This window comes from Macaca thibetana, chromosome 18 (genome assembly GCF_024542745.1).
Source record: "Macaca thibetana thibetana isolate TM-01 chromosome 18, ASM2454274v1, whole genome shotgun sequence".
In the NCBI taxonomy this organism is placed as follows: domain Eukaryota; kingdom Metazoa; phylum Chordata; class Mammalia; order Primates; family Cercopithecidae; genus Macaca; species Macaca thibetana.
In genome coordinates, this window is record NC_065595.1 from 5,348,855 (window position 1) to 5,366,687 (window position 17,833).

Below are 17,833 nucleotides of genomic sequence, written 5' to 3' on the forward strand. Positions count from 1 at the left end.
CAAGCTGAACTAACATTTCTTTACCACAGGATTTCTCGGTACACAAGAACTTCCCAACCTTATTTGACGACAGGACCCTTTGTTTATAAAGAATCAAGACACCAGTGTTGCAAAGGATCCTTAGGAAATGCTCTTTTGGCTGGGCACAGTGGCTCACGGCTGTAATCCCAGCACTCTGGAAGGCCAAGGTGGGCAGATCACTTGAGCCTGGGAGTCGGAGACCAGCCTGGGCAACAGGGCGAAACCTTATCTCTAACCAAAAAAAGAGGAAAAAAAACCCAGAAATGTTCTTTTCCATAAAGCACTGGTTTGCTATTCAACATTTGCAATTGAAGAGTAAAGGGAGGAAAGGAAGTACGAAAGAATCATGCACCCCATTTCAAAACCTTCACTTAGTGCCTACGGTATGCCAAGTATTCTTGCTTGTTGATGCTGGATATACAGCAAACACCACCCAAAATCTAAGTCCTATGAGAGCTTACACTATAAGAGATGAGATGCCGAGACAATACATTGCGTAAAACAGATATATTGTCCAATCCAGGGCAGCTGCTTCTGGTCAAGATCAAGTCCCAGAGACTGGATTTACTCTCATGTTTGAAACTACTAATAAAAGTAAATAAAACCTACAAAGCAACAGTGTAAGACAGTCGACATCAGACACCAAAGGACAGTGATTCCTGAGACGAACACACTAGGTGAGCCCGGCTTACCGCCTGACAAAGTACACAGGCCATAGCACAAGGAGGGGCATTATAAGTTGAGGATAAAACAAAGGAGAGGAGAAAAGTGGAGAGAAAAAGAGGCCCAGAGATCTGCAGAGGTGACCTCCCAGGAATCCCTAACAAGATACAGAGCCCTGCCCTCCTTCCAGCAAGATGCTTCATGCACCTTCACAGTTGGTCCCTGGTAACACCAACCCTCCACCATGGCAACCACTGTTCAGAATTCTTCCACAATCGTTTAGTTTTGCCTGGTCTAGTAAAATGGAACCATGCAATACGCTCTGTGGGGGAAGGGGGTCTGGCCTCTTCGGCTCAGCCTGAGGCTTTCGCTGCATGTGTTAGTAGTGTGTTCCACTGCACTGCTGGGTTATAGGATATCAACAGATACACCACAGTTCTGCTGATAGACATTAGGGCTGTTTCCTTTTGTTGCTATTACAAGAAAGCTGCTATGAATATTCTTAGTTCAACAAATATGTACTGAGCACCTACAAATGAAAGGAACTGCAGTGCTACCAACGCACTCATGCACTGAGATAATATTCTGTGGGAGTCACATGACATACACACCAGTGACTTCAATACAAGGCCATACATGATCATGTGTATAATACAAACTAAGATCTACAGCAGTATACTTGAGCAAGAATATTCATGTGTTTTTACAAAAATATTTTTTCTTTTGTGTAAATATCCAAGAGTGATACTGCTGGGTTATAGGGTAGATGGATGTCCAACTTCATGAGAAACTGCCTGACTGATTTTCAAAGTGCCTGTACTGTTTTGCATTGCTAGCAGCTATGTATAAGAATTCTGTCTGACCCACACCCTCACCAACATTTGGTATCAGTCTTTTAAATTTTAGTCACTCTAGTGTTTATGGTTTTAATCTCCATTTCCCTGATGCCTAGTGATGGCACTGAATACTTTTTGATGTGCTTTGTTAGTCTTTTGGCGGTTTCTTAATTTGGTTGTTTTATTATTGAACTGCTTACGTATTCTGGATATAAATCCTTTGTTAGATATATGTTTAACAAACATTTTCTCCCTTTTCATTTGATTAATGGTGTCTTTGATAAACAGAAGTTTTAAATTCTGATGAAATCAATGCTTTTTCTGTTATGTTTATGTGTCTAGTTTATTTTCCGTCTCTCCGTGCTAGACTGTAAAGGCATGATTTATTTTATCCAGTCATATATCCCAAGAGCCTAGAACAGTTCTAAGCACTTGTAAGGTACTAGAATGAATGAATGCCTCATTGTGATATAAGAAATATCTAATATCTAAGTATTTACAGGTGAAATAAAAAATGCCTGCAACAAAATTTAAAATAGTCCAGGAGAGGGAAGTGGTGAAGTTATGTGATAATGATCAAAGCTGAGTGACGAGCACATGGGGATTCATTATACTATTCTCTCAACTTTTGTATATGTCTATATCTATACAGATAGATACAATGTTTTAAAAACCTGTAACAGAAGTTCTGCTAAGCATTTTAATGCTTAGCCTAAAACAGCAGGAACTCCCTTTCCATGCCCAGCCTACCACCTCTTCATCTGCAAACACTGCTGCAGCACGCGACTGCCCCTTTTACTCGGCACCAGCAGGAGTTCCACCTTCCAAATACATAAAGGGAACACACAACACTACATTACTTACGGAAGACATACACACACACACACACACATTTGCTTAGAGTGAACATTCTGTTGAGGGCATCTGACTCATGTTTTTACAGACAAAAGAATGACAACTACATGAATGCTCAGAAGCAAAATAATTAGAGCCTTAATCTTCTAAATAATGGCTCCAAGAATTCTAAAACAAAAGGAAAAAAAGTTTCCACATTTGTTATTTCACAACTGAATTTCTAAATTAATGAAATAACCCAACATCTCACTATATCAAGAAATAACAACAAACATTCAACAAATAAACATTGAAAGCCTACCACATGAAAGGAACTGTAGTGATACAAATGCACTCATGCATTGAGATAAGATTCTGTGGGGGCCACATGACATACGCACCAAGGACCTCAATACAAGGTCATACATGATCATGTGCACGATGCAAACTAAGATCTACAGCAGTATACGTGAGCAAGGGATCACACTCCCAAGTAGAGTATTTAACTCAGATAGCACAAATATCAATTGAGCCTAACCTTGAGGAAACTAAAACCGTTTGTCTTTTGTTGAGGGGGCAAGTAGGAACAGTTAAACATCTCAAGGAGAAGGCAGCAATCGGGCAAAGCCCTAAAACACAAACCACGAGCATGTAAGAAAGCTCTCGGCCACCCAGAGGGCCACAGCGCTGGCTTTCCACCACAGACTTAGAAAACTGGCAGCTGGTCGACCAGGTCCAGATCACAGAAGGCTCCATATTAGGAGCTGGATTTTATTCAGTGGTGCCAGTGGGGAGTCACTGAGACACAGTCCTGCTTTAGGAAGATTAATTTTTCAAGATGCAAGACATACTGAAGGCAGAGACAATCTAAAGGCAGAAAGAGCTCAGTGTACGAGTTGAAGTAATATGGTCCAGAACTAGAATGACATCAGTAAGCAGCGATGTGCAGTAGTTTAATAGGTATCTCAAAGCCATCTAGAAGGGATTCAGCAGGTGAGAAAGTTTATGCTGATGTAAAAATTGTTTTTAATTCACTGGGACCGGTTACTAGAACAAGTAGCGTATTACTAACGGAGCCGGAACAGGTCTTTGTTAAAGAAGAATTCAAAAATCATCCAATTGGGACAGTTTAAGGACTTACTGTTCTGAGGCAGATTTCATGTCAGTCACTTAACAAACATGAACTGAAAGCCCCTCTGGTTCTCTCCCGAACACAGCGAAAACGGGCAGAGGACTCACTCCCAGCTCTCAGAGGAAGCTGTGATCTCCTTCCCTCTCAAAGTACCAGTGCTTGGAACCCAGCGGAGAAGTAGAATGAGCCTCAGATTTCTTCCCACAGTAAGGTTTCAAGATTGAGGAGACCTGGCAAGTCTCTAGACTAAAATAATGGGATGTGTTATTAAACCCAGTCTTCTTAGAGCATTACATTTCCTATTCAAATCATCAATTCCCACTGCACACACCTCTTCACTGCGCCAAGTTTCCCCAAGTATCCATCTTACCCAAACACTCAAGCCGTTGTTCCTTGACTGCAAACATAAGTTCCTTGCAGCTTTATTATCTTCATTTTTACCTATAAATTATTAATTCACCCAGAAACTGTGGCAAAACAAATTCATGCTCAAACTGAAATCGTTCTCTGCCTATGATTTAAAAGAAAAAGAAATGTTTCAAGAAAGAAATTAAAATACTTTTTGAGAACAATAATGAAGCAAATCAAGCGCAGCCTTCTGATGACACCTGCTGGCCGCTTCTCACAGGGCGTTTCTTTCTGCGTATTAAGGAAGGCATTTCGGGAAGAATTTGAGAAACAATTATTTCAGTCACATGAAACCATTTCATACTCTAGGATGGCACGCATGACATTTTTCCCTTCATTTTCATCTTTTTGTTCCACTTTTCACTCATTTCAATCTCTCATTTCTCTCTATGCCTTTCTCCCTCCTAAGGAGTATGCATGAAGCGAGGCACAGCTCTCACTGTGCAACCCTCATGTGCACACACCCAAAGTCACAGACGCACACGCGCACTCATACTCACACTCGCACATGCAGTTTCCCACACGCACTCACCCTCACGCACACTCACACTTGCACTCAAACACGCAGTCTCACACTCATGCACACACACGCACTCATATTCACAGACATACAGACACACAGACTCACATTCGCACATATACACACACATGCTCACACATGTACTCACACATTCACATTCACAGTGACACACACAGACACAGACACATTCACACTGACACGCACTCCGATACACACGCACTTATACATCGATACAGATACACACACACATCTGCACTCACATGCACTCATTCACATGTACACACACATGCACTCACACACCAACACAGACACACAGACTCACATTCACACTGACACATGCACTCAGATACACACACATTGACACAGATATACACACACGCATTCAGATACATTCACACATTCAGACACTAAAACACTCAGACACGCACTCGTAGGCTGACACACATGCATTTGCACACCCACACACTCACACAGATATACACGCTCTCACATGTACTCACACATTCAGACACATTCAAATTCAGACACACAAACATGCATTCACAGACACACTCACAGACACACACCACTATGATGATGCCATAAAGAACCCATCCTCTCCCATCCCACCCCATCTCACCCTTCGCCCTTCCTAGATTCACCCAAATTCATCATGCAGGCAGTGTGACTTGTCACCAGGCCCACAGAAACTTCACTGACAGGTATGTGTGACAGGGCAGGTATGCATACACATGCATGTATGAAAACACCTAGTGGTCTTGTTCTCTTTGGGGAGTCCAAAAAAAAGGACAAGCCCCAGAAGTGACGACCGCCCTCCAGCAGAATTGGATTCCCTGCTCCTCACAGGGCAAGGCCGGACAGGCAGGGCTGCCCACAAGCCCCCCGCGAGCTGCAAGGGCAACGGCTGGGCAAGGTAAGAGTCAATGGAAACTAGTGAGCCACTTGCATCTCTTTCTTCATCTATCACTTCAGCTGACTTCCCGTTGAAAATGTGTCTTGCCCTTATAGTATTACCTCATTTAATAAAGAGCCACCAAGTCCATGCATAAAGTCAGCTTAGCATTAGTTGTAGTTACGAAACCCCACGTGCACAATCTGAGAGTAACTAAAGGGCGCTGTACTCCACCCTCTCCTCACCAGCCTTCTACCAGCAGAAGCATCCATTTATAACAGAGACCACAAAATCAAGTATCTGATCCTACAAAGGAAAAAAGAAACACTCTTCCACGAAAAGGTTTACAACTGCAAGTTGTACAAACTCATCCACGAGAAGAGAGTATACAACACCCTAAAAAACCATTCACCAGATAACACCGGAGGCAGCTTTACCACATGTAGATGTGTCAGAGGGTCCGGCTTCCTCATAGGAGGATTAGCACAGAAATACTGGGGTCCAGGAAACCCACCTCCTCACAGTCCTGAGACCAGGTTACAGTGCATTCCTAACATACACGTTCGTAAAGCTGTTTATTTCCCTGCCCAGCAAAATGCCTTTGGTGGTTTAAAATGAGTTCTTTCGACATTCCCTTTAGAGGATGGAGCCAATTCCCTTCCTCCTGAGTGTGGAGCTCTTGGTAAGGGACCGAAAACAGTGGAAGTGAGGATGCTGCATGCTGGAGACGAAGTTGTAGGAGGCTCTGTGCTTCCCGCATGCCCTCCCCTAGGGTCACTCTGTCCAGCGCAAGCCAGTACCATGTCGCAAGGACATTTAAGCAGCTGTGAGGAGGCCCATGGGGGGAGGAAATGAGGCCTCTGACTCAGAGCCAGTGAGGAGCTGGGGGCTCCTGCCCACATCCAGAGGGAAGGGAGCCGTCCAGTAGCAGATCCTCCAGCCTGAGGGAAGCCTTCAGAGGACAGCAGCTCCCACAACATCCTACCTGCAGTCACAGGACAGACCCGGAACCAGAACACCCAGGCAAGCCCGCTCTCAAATTCCTCACCCACAGACACTGAGAGATGATAAATGCGTATTGCTTTAAGCAACTATGCTTTGGCCAAATTTGTTATGTAGCAATAGGTAACTCCCAAGGAATTACCTATTGCTTGAGGGGATGAATACCCCATTTTACATGATGTAGTTATTACTCATTGCTTGCCTGTACCAAAACATCTCACGTTCCCCATAAATATACACACCTGCTATGTACCCACAAAATTAAACATTAAAAAATAATAATAAAGAGATATAGTAGAGTGAGTTTTACATTTAGATTTGTATGGAAATGGAGAAATATCTTAACATTTCCTGAAAAATCGGCTCATTTTGGTTAGAGGCATGTGTCCAACAGGCCCCTAGAATCTACATAGCAAGGGGCCTGCCTTGGAGGTAACTAATCATGTGTTCCTTCCCAGCTTGGCTCAGACATTTCAACAGCCTACAATTCTCACAGCCATAGCCCCAGACCTACACAGTACAGATATGCAGAGTCACAGATCATCGGAGCCGAATGAGTCCCAACCCTCTGGCCACTTATGCTACACAAGGCTAGCACCTTCACCTGGCAGGAGGCCTTCAAGCTTAGGGGCCTCTACTCATTGGACATGGACCACAGCAAGTCCCACCTCCAAAGTTTCCTGCATGCCACATGTAGTTGACCCTACAAAGAACTTTCTCCAGCCAGAGTCAAAGAGTACCGGGAAGGCAAACAGGCTAGAACTATGTGCTCCCATGCCCAAGTGGTCAGAGTATAGTAAAATTCTCACTCAATTCGGAATAGAACATTGTTTCTATTCCAGAGGATGTACATGTTATATTTCAAACTTCCAATTCAACGTTGCCTACAAGTTATGAAAATATTTCCTTAATGCTCAAAATGAGAGCTAAAACAATCACTAAAAATCCATCCTGACAGCGATCAAGCCATAGTGACCAAAACAGAATAGGGAGACCAGCATTCCTTTCACTATCAAAGATTTCCACCCAGCTAGCACCCTTCATGCAGATGTACTAAGAGCTTTATAAAACAACAAATCAAATTTGGCCTGCAAAATTAGCACAGTCATCTCACCTGGCAATTTCTTTTTTCAAAACCTTCCTATACTCCAAGTACTATTTTCCAAATATATTAAATTGATCCAGTAATAAAATTAATTGTATGACCACCTTATATCAACCATCTCTGACAAATACATCTTTTGTAGGCAGAGATGTTTACACAAAAAATACTAAAATGTAATATATCTCCATTCAAAAAGTATTTTTAAAACCAATGCTTTGTTGGCATTTCCATCTAATTTTTTGGTTTTTTTTAATTATTGGGACAGAAAAAAAGGGGACAAGGGAAAGGATGGCAATTCTATAAGTAGAAAGTGAAAAAATTCAATGCCATTAAAGGCAGACACCTAGGATCGTTTGTATCTCATGCCATTTGAAAAAGGTTGTTTTATTATCAATGTAACTAATCACGATGAAACCATCTCGTACAACTAAAGACATTATAATGAATTTTCTTTACAGCTACAGAGAAATGGGATTTGCTGTTTCACATCAAATAGAACAGGCTGTATAAATTCTTCTTCCTATTTATTGTAAAATATAATTTCATCTATAAAATCAGTCATGAAATACTAAAACTGAAACAACAGAATTTATATCCTTTACTTAATTTAGTTTAAACGGTCTATTCACTAAAAAAGGTGGGGGGAGGTGACATGTGATAGAGCCCCTCCTTTCTCATTAAGTGTTTCCATTAGACCCTTTATTTTCAAAAATTTATAAAGCGGTCATAAAAAAGGCATTCCAAGATAAAAGTTAGTATATGTTCCTTAAATTTTCCTTTCATCTTTTTCAAAAGGCAAGAGGATAAAGCATATAACATATGAATGTCAAGGAAAGCAAAGAGGATTAGGAGTATAAAATTAAAGAAACATATAATAAATTTACAGTGAAAATGTTGAACACTTTTGAAAAAGAACATTAAGCTTCAGTAAGCAGGCCACAGCTTTCATTCCAATTGTAGCAACAATAAGCTGGAGGACACAGGGCAACTCACAAAACTTGGCTGAGCCTCGGTTTCCTTCTTCATACAGTGAGAAAGAGGGACTAAGATTCCTCAATTCAATGCGAAAATATCTTTCCAATATTAAGGAGTTGTTGAACACTCAAAAAGTAGAAAAAAGTACCTTAATAATGGATTTGGGTTTTGTTCCAGGAAATACAGGGAAAAATAGTATTTCCAAAATGTAAATCTGGGGAAAATAAACCACTGTTCTTGCTTAGATTCACCAGGTCCATGAGAAGAGATGAAACACAATGGCTAATCAAAGAACTGCAGGGGATGAAAGACAAAAACTACTAAATTTGGACAAAATCCGAAAAACATTGTAATTCTAAATGTCAATAAGCTAACATATGATATAAAACTATCAAGCCTCAGGGCATATGGAACATAAATTATTAGGTATCAAGGATCTGAGTTTTAAGTATATTTAGAAAAGAGAAAAACTTTAGTATTACATTAGTATTACATTTTTTAATGGATATAGTTCTATCCAAGTCCATTTGTATAATAAGGTTAATAGTTTTTTTCCTCTGCATGGTGAAATTGTAGGTAATCTTTTCCTCCTCTTCTTGGCACTTTTCTATACTTTCCAAAATATATTGCTTTGCGGGGAAGAGGTGACTGAATGGGAAGCTTTAAAAATGTCTCTGCACATTATTGAAGCAATGGAGAATGATGACTACCTCATTTTTTGTTTTTAAAAAAAAAGCCAGCCCTTAGATGGAAATGCATTTATGATCGAGGTCCTCAGACTAAACTCAGAATCAGAACTCCATAAATGAACATCACAAGGTGATTTGTTTTAACAGTCAAAGACGCTTGGGATCCAATTTTGGTCAAACACTCATCTACATCAAGAAAGTTACCTGTGGTTCGCTGGACCTCACATTCAATACTGAAGAATGGGCAACTGGGAAGTTGCAGAAAGGATGGCCAGTTAACAAGCAGCACACCTGGCACGGAGAACTTGGTCTTTAGTACTATTCCCCACTAAAAGCCCACAGGGAGTCTCAAGAAATGGCTGATTCCAGGGCTGGGGCAAGGTTGGCGCAAGGTAAGCTTGGAGCATCTCACGGCAGAAAGTAGGGAAATGCTTTAAAGAAAAAAAAAAAAAAAGGTTGCACAAAGACACAGGAGCCAGCTTCTTAAAGGGGCTTCCCACTGGCCAAATCTGGGACAACTGGAGCACTCAGATAATGAGGTCCCATTAAACCATTACAAGTAGGAATGAGTAAGCCCACTTCAATGATTGAATGATAGACAAGCAGATGGAGAGATGGATGGAGAGAGGAGTGGTGAGAGAGAAGCAAAGGGATGGCTCTGTTTATAGAAGGCTGAGGGGCAACTGGCAAATATGGAGGGAGTGCTGGACATATATAGAAAAGCATATCGGCAAAGACTGTATCAAGCAAGAATCATCAAGGGATGCTAAATCTAAGGGTGACGTTTAGATTTGGAGCCAAATGTCTGCATGGTGTTAAAGCATTTCCCCATAACCTCCTTATTAGTTACAAGGGAAAAACAATCTTAATAACTGTCCAGTGGATAAACTGGCAATACCTTGCCTGCATGATCAAAATCAACATCCTCAATGAAGAGCAGATGGACACAGTGTGTCTCCAGACATGACCCCGAGAAGGGCATGACATCACCTGTGCATTACTGCAGCCAACAAAACCTCCAGCTAATGAAGAGAAAACAGCAGACAATACAAAATGAGAAATGCATTGTTTAAAGAAGGAAGAAAAAAGGTGGAGAGGACTGCACTCTTCAAAAATGTCATGAAAGTATACAAAGACTTCATACAAAAGTATTCCTGATTAAAGAAGGCTAACGATACATGAATTTCAGGGACTGGACCCTGTGCTGGCAGGAGGAAAATGCTACTGAGGACATTTTAGGCCAACTGACAAAAAGCGCCAACACAAACTTATAAAACTGAAAACAGCACCACAGTCACATAAGAGAAAAATCCCTATTCTTAGACAATATAGACTGAGTGTTTATGGGTAAAGGGTCACAATGCATTTAAATGACTCTCAATGGTTCAGGAGAAAAAGTAGAGCATGTTTATGTGTGTGGATACGGATGTACGTGGTGCGTGGACAAGGATGTACGTGGTGCGTGGACACGGATGTATGTGGTGCGTGGACACGGATGTATGTGGTGCATGGACACGGATGTACGTGGTACGTGGATATGGATGTACGTGGTGCATGGATATGGATGTACATGGTGCGTGGATACAGATGTATGTGGTGCATGGATACGGACGTATGTGGTGAGTGGATATGGATGTACGTGGTGCGTGGATATGGATTTATGTGGTGGGTGAGAGAGTGTGGACACAAGTGAGCAAGAGTGAGAGAAAACAACAAAGCAAATGGGAAAACATAACAACAGATGACTCAGGATGAAGGTTATACAGGTGTCCTAGAAACATTTTCTAGTTTTGTTTGCGCATTTTTCAATCAATTTCAAATCACTTCCAAATAAAAAGTGAAAACAACAATCAGAATGAGGGTAGAGGGGTGGAGGGAGTGGGCTGGTTTTGTACATATGACTTACAAAGACCTCTACAACATCTCTAGAAACTGTCAGAAGGGTCAAAAGAATACAAACCTCCCTAAAAACGACAAAGGTTTTCTTAGACCTGACAAAACCTTTTCTACACTTAATAGCTCTTAGTCCCCACAAAGACTTCCAGGAATCCAAAAAGCTTTATCTTCAACTGAAGGCTTTACTGAAAATTATACCCTTCCTAGTACAGCTAGGTCTCCATACTAAGTTTCAAACTCCTTTGCCACTGGAATCTTTCTGTCAATTCCTGTCCACTGTGGTGCCCACATCAGTCTTAAAACAGAGTCCTGGGTGACACTAACACAAACAGAATGTCACATATGAAAGGATTGCATGGGTGTTTTTCCCATTACTGGCAAAACTGGTTAACATATGCTGAATTCAACAGTAACAATCATCCGTCGACGAAAGATAACTGTTCCTCCTGTCCCATTAAAATGTGAACAATTAAAACTATAATAGGGGCTGGGTTCGGTGGCTCACGCCTGTACTCCCAGCTACTAGGGAGGCTGAGGCAGGAGAATCACTTGAACCCGGGAGGTGGAGGCTGCAGTGAGCCAAGATCACGCCATTGTACTCCAGCCTGGGCAAAAAGAACGAAACTCCGTCTTAAAAAAAAAAAAAACAAAAAAAAAAAAACCGTCCTTTCCCCATTGCTGGCAACCTCTCACAAATGGCATCACAAGTCTTCAATTACTTATTTTCACACATGCACAGTGGCCCCCTTCAGACTATGTGACTAAGCAAATATTGCAGTCTAATAAAATGTCTAATACAGTCCTAACTCTGTAATATTATTCTTCTACATTATGAAGAACAGGTAACAGAAATGTTATATGTGGAGAAGGAAAACTGCAGAATATGAATTTTCTTCAAATCCATAATCTGCCATTCCTTTTAGATTTGGATACAGTGGCTAGAACCAACCCAACAAGAATTTAATGCAACTTACAACTGCTCACTTACAACTGCTATAATATGTTAACTTTAAAACAGCTCAAACGTGATAAAAGTTTTTTTAAGATGGAGTCTCGCTCTGTCGCCAGGCTGGAGTCTCAGCTCACTGCAACCTCTGCCTCCCGGGTTCAAGCAATTCTCCCATCTTGGCCTCCCGAGCAGCTGGGACTACAGGCGCCTGCCACCACATGCAGTTAATTTTTGTATTTTTAGTAGAGACAGGGTTTCACCATGTTGGCCAGGATGGTCTCAATCTCTTGACCTCGTGATCTGCCCATCTCGGCCTCCCAAAGTGCTGGGATCACAGGCGTGAGCCACCGTGCCCGGCCTTTGATAAAAGTTTTTATCTCATTCTTGAAAAGGCACCTTGAAGCTCTGTCTTTGAGCTTTCTCATTCCCTGCATCCAGCTGACAGAAGTAAGCAAGCATGGAAGAGGTGGCTGGCTCATGGCTTCTTAAAAGCCTTGATGCTGAAGTGGTATCTATCACTTCCACTCATATCTGCTGAGCTGCAAGAGAGTCTGCAAAACATAACCTGGAATTGCGCAAAGGGAAGAAATGAAGTGGGTGGATAGCTAGCCATCTCTGCCACACATCACTCCAAAAATGATCATGTTGCTTGTCATTCTGCCATTCATGAAGGCTTTTAGCCTTCATAAGACTTATGAAAACCTTTTTCTCAAAAATGCAACTGGAAAAGCATTCCTAGTGCTATTACTTTCACATTTATAAAACAAGAGAATTACAGACAGTACCAATCATTTATAAATCTAGCTAATCATCAAAAATATGAAATCTCTAGGTCTTACCCATGAAAGATTCTGATTAAGAAGTTTGGGATAGAGACAAAAAATCTGTACTTTTTTTAAAGAGTTCCCTGGATGATTCTGATGAGCCAGATTTGGGAACCACTGGATTAAAATCTCTCCTAACTCTTAAAAAAAAAAAAGAATATCCACTGAATGCATATTTACCAGACACAGTACTGAGGTGAAGAAAAGGAGAGGGTGGGAAGTGATAAGTGAATCAGGAAAAAGCATACACGCACTGTACGTAATCCGCTATCACACAGAGACTCCAAACACATTGACCTCCATCATAATTTGCCACATAAATTTATTCTGAACGCCACTTTTAGCAAACATAGCTCTGACCTACCACCTTGAAATCCTAGGGTGTTACAGTGAAATACAATAAAACACCGCTATTATTGAAAACCAGATTTCGCACCCTGAAGATTCTTAATAAAAATTATTTCATCCCCTTTTCGGAAACTGTAACTTCTACTTACTTTTCTTTCTAAGCTATTTTTAAAAGTACATTACTACCTTAGTAGTAACCATTGAATTATAATGGTTTTAAAATTATATTTTAAATTAACATGCACTCCTATAACTGCTATTCCTAATTTTATAATAATTGATCCAATAATCATATATCAAATTCTGATCCATAATTCACGACCAGCAGAAATCATAAGTGAATTACACACTTCCAAAGAAAAAGTCTGCTTGTTCTAGGTTTAGAACACAAAGTTTCCATTATATTCAATAACTGTAAAGCAAGCTGGGCTTTGGTTATATGTGATGATTAGACTGGCATTACTCCAACTATGTTAAACAATTCTATTAGGTTTCTTATCACCTTGTTTTTCTTTAAAACAATTAAGTAGGTTTGTTTAATGGGAAAAAAAGCACAGCATTTATAAAAGGGAAAATTAAAGGAAAGTATGACCACCACACACACCAAAATGCACTGAGGAATTAAAATTTAGATTTGCTAAATTTAGCAAAATTTAACTGAAACTAGAGGAGCTAAAGTGCCTCAAATCTGTTTAAGAAACCTATGTTCCATATTTCCCCATAAGGGATCTCCTACAAGTACTACATGGGTTTGAAATGCAGGCATCCTTGCCCCAGAAGGAGGCTCATGGGCTGCCAACTTCTTAGAGAGGTGCCCATTCTACTAGAAAGGATGACATTACATAACTACAAATGCTCGCCAGTTCTCATGGTTTAGACAATTTCAGCACCCAATAACAAAGAAAAAGAGTAGTACTGTTTGGCTCCACAGGACAGGTAATTTGACTTCCAGAGTCATCTTTTTATTTTTCCTATACTTGTTAATTTCAAGGAGTGACTATAACATGATGGCTTAAGATAAGGTTTACAGTAGAAACAACATTGATTTAAGAAAAAGTCCCATAATATAAGATAAATGACAAAAGAAAACAAAGTTATAAAAGGTTAGAAAAAATAGGCAAATGTTGATTCCCCAAATGTGTACTCCCTTTTTAGCAAGAAATTGCCTAAGCAAAGAAGTATGATTTCCAGCATCTTGTGGGAGGATACTACTACTTTCTAATGAACTGAAAGATGCACTCCTTAGAAGTCACTTAGACTCAATATTCAAGAACTAAAATCAAAATGTGATCAATTACTTTTTATGCTTTAGAGACTAATCTCTTAGAATGATAAAGTCACACATGCTAGTTTAAAAAAAAAAACCTACTAAGATTTTTTTAAAAAAGGAAGTAAGTAAACCTTTACCAGTCTTCTTCCACACTCCCATTTCTGCCTTGATTTTTGTTTTCTTCCCTCTGGCTCCCTCAGACATACTATTTTTGCCTGTGCTTGTCTTCTTCCTCTGCCCCTGCATGGCAGTGATTCAGAGTCAGACTCCCTTCTGTGCCTGATCTCTCTGTGCCCATGGGCAAGGTGCCTCTTCCGCAAAGCAAGGCTAACACTTTTAATAACGCCCACCCCCCAGAGCCACTGAAAGATGCAATCTTCATTTATTTAATGGCATGTCAACTCGGCACGGCACGTGCTCATAGCAGCGCCTGGAACACAGCAGGTGCTCAGTAAGTATTAACAATGATCATCAAATCCAGTCTTCTTTTTCGTATCTCTACTCCTGAAGGTCTTTACAGGAGGCCAGCTGAAGAGTTAAGTTCTATCACATTCCTCCAAGGACCTATCTCTTCACCTCCATCACATCCTTTTCATACAAACGGAAAAGTCCCGACATAGATAAGTATGCAAAATAAAAAATCGTAAATGTTTGCTTTTGAAATATTTGGTATATACAAAAAACTTTTAATATGTGTAAAGGTGTTACGCAAAAATATTACAAAATCCTGAGCGCGGACAATAGTTTAAGAAAAACAAATCATCTCTGATAATTTGTCCCTCTGTGTTACCATCACCTTCCTTCCTATACAGTTATCCACTGACTTGAGTCTTGCATGTATCATTTACCCGCTTTTCTTTATTACTTTATCATACCCGTATTTCTAACAATCTACAATTTTGTTTTTGCATGTTTCTAAACTTTAAAAAAAAAGGGAAAAAACTGTGCATTATTCTACAAGTAGCTTTTTGTCCCCTTGAGATTATGTTCCAGCTGTGTGTTATCCTTGGTGATGAACAGCTAACATTCACTCAATCTCACTACTGTACAGGACTTCACTATGGGAATATGACACAATGCAGGCATCTGTTCTCCTCTGATGGACATTGCTCCCAGTCTTTCCTTTTACAAAGAGTGTGACTGTGAGCATCCTTGCACATGTCTCCAGGCACTCATGCGCATAAGTTTCTCTAGAGTAACAGTTTTCACATTTTAGCATCACATTCCCTACAGGGCTTGACAATCAGAAACCTGGCCCATCCTCAAAGTTGCTGATTCAGTAGGTCCACAGCAGAGGTCCCAAATCTGCATTTCAAACAGGTTCCCAAATGATGCTGCGAAACAATTCAGAAACCACTGCTCCAAGATAAAGACTGAGTGGAATTAATGGGCCAAAGGATACAGGTATCTCAACTTTACTAGATACTCTCAAAGGCAGCCTATCACTTCCACCAGCTGTATATAGGCATTCCAGCTGTTTCCTGTCCTCCCAACAATATCGTCAGACTTCTTACATTGTTGCCAACCTAATGGGTAAGAAACTATACACCATTTTGATCCTAATTTGCATTTCCCTAATTATGAACAAAGCTGAGCATTTTTGCTTTCAAGTTTCCTCTTCTGTGAAATGCCTACTTAGGTCATTTGTCCCCTTTTCTGTTGTTCCTACTGATTTGTAGTCACCCTGCTGGACACTATCCTCTTATTACTAACATGTGCTGAATATATCTATTCTCCCTATGACCTGTCTGTTCACTTGCTTGATGGTTTTTCTTAATAAACAAAAGCTATCAATGTTAATGTTGTCAAACATATTGATCTTTTCCTTTACGGTCTGCACCCTCTGTGATCTTTTTAAGACCCTCTTTCCTATACCAGAGTCATACAACTACTGTCCTGGATTACCTTCTAAAAGTTTCATAGTTTTGCCTTCTATATATAAGCCTTTGATTGACATGCAGTTGATTTTTGTGGGTAATGTGAATTAAAAACATACCCCACCCTCAGGAAGTCTCCTGTTCGGTAAGGACCACAGGTAACTTTAGGGAGGATATAAAAAGTGATGGAATATTCATTAGGTGTTAACCATTACTTCACTGAGGCTTATTCTGATCTCTCATTCAAACAGAAAATTGGAAAATTTTACATGAACATTTGGAAGATTATTTGTGAACTGTAGTCAGACTGTGATCCCCACTTACGACACTCCAGAAAGAAACCTTAAAAATGTCCCAAAACAGGCCGGGCACAGAGGCTCACACCTGTAATATCAGCACTTTGGGAGGCCAAGGCGGGCGGATCACCTGAGGTCAGGGGTTCAAGATCAGCCTGGCCAACACGGTGAAACCCCACCTCTACTAAAAAATGCAGAAATTAGCCAGGCATGGTGGCGGGCGCCTTAATCCCAGCTGCTTGGGAGGCTGAGGCAGGAGAAGCATTTGGGCCCGGCAGGCAGAGGTTGCAGTGAGCTGAGATCGAGCCACTGCACTCAAGCCTGGGGAACAAGAGCGAGACTTCTCTCAAACAAAACAAAACAAAACAAAAAGTCCCAAAATATTTAAGTCTTATTCTAAAAATCTAAAGAGTTAAGCATTGGGAAAGTACAGGAAAATGAACATCCTCAAATGGTACTGGCTGGGTAATTACCTATGTGGAAGGTAATCTGCTTGTACGTGCATGCACGCACGAGAGACAGAGCGAGAGGGGGAGCGGAACTGTGTGTTTCAGGATGTTCACCATGAACTGTAGAGAAAAACTGGAAACAACCTAGTATCCAACCATGGGGAATGGTTAAAAGTAAAGCTAATGTGGCAATCCATCTACTTGAATACTGTTAGATTACACGGCTCCACATTCATGTGAAAAGATTTCACAAATTTCTGGTAACTTGCAAAAGCAGCTAACAAAATGCACAGTATTTATTTGTATAGATATGTATAGTATTTATTTATTCATCAAATATTTATGAGTGCCTTGTGTGTTGCAGGTCCCAAGCAAGTCACTGGAAAACAAAGAGAGACTTGTTCCTTGCCTCCAAGAAGCTTACAAGCCTATGAAGGATACATCCAATGTGTTTCTTCCAATATGCTCCAGTTGGGGCAATACAGGCATATGTGTTTTGAGCACAGAGACAATTTATATTATACACATACATAACATATACAGCAATGTCATCCACATGATCTACAAAGAAAACATACCTACCCAGTTCTATGAACCACCAAATGGATAAGCCACAGGATACTGAGAGCAACTACCCTGTGATGAACTGAAACACAGTCATGCACGACCTAGTGATCTTTTGGTCAACAATGAACCACATACACGATGACGGTTCCGTATCATTACAATGGAGCTGAAACATTCCTATTGCCTAGTGACATCATTTAGCTGTTGTAATGTCTTAGTACAACACATTTCTCACGTGTTTGTGGTGATGCTGGTGAAAGCAAACCTACTACCCTGCCAG

At 40.6% G+C, this 17,833-nt stretch overlaps 1 protein-coding gene across 3 annotated transcripts in view; it reads right to left on the minus strand.

The window, feature by feature from the left end:
• The window catches only part of ZNF407 (zinc finger protein 407), a 460,325-nt gene that overhangs the window by 430,102 nt on the left and 12,390 nt on the right, over positions 1-17,833 (minus strand). The window contains exon 1 of one of the 3 annotated variants that reach the window (XM_050768240.1): positions 714-1,549. The exons of the other annotated variants lie outside the window; for them this stretch is intronic. The gene's annotated coding sequence lies outside the window, so the exon portion shown is untranslated. Of the gene's footprint in view, positions 1-713; positions 1,550-17,833 lie in introns of those variants that run through there. 3 annotated transcript variants of the gene reach the window in all.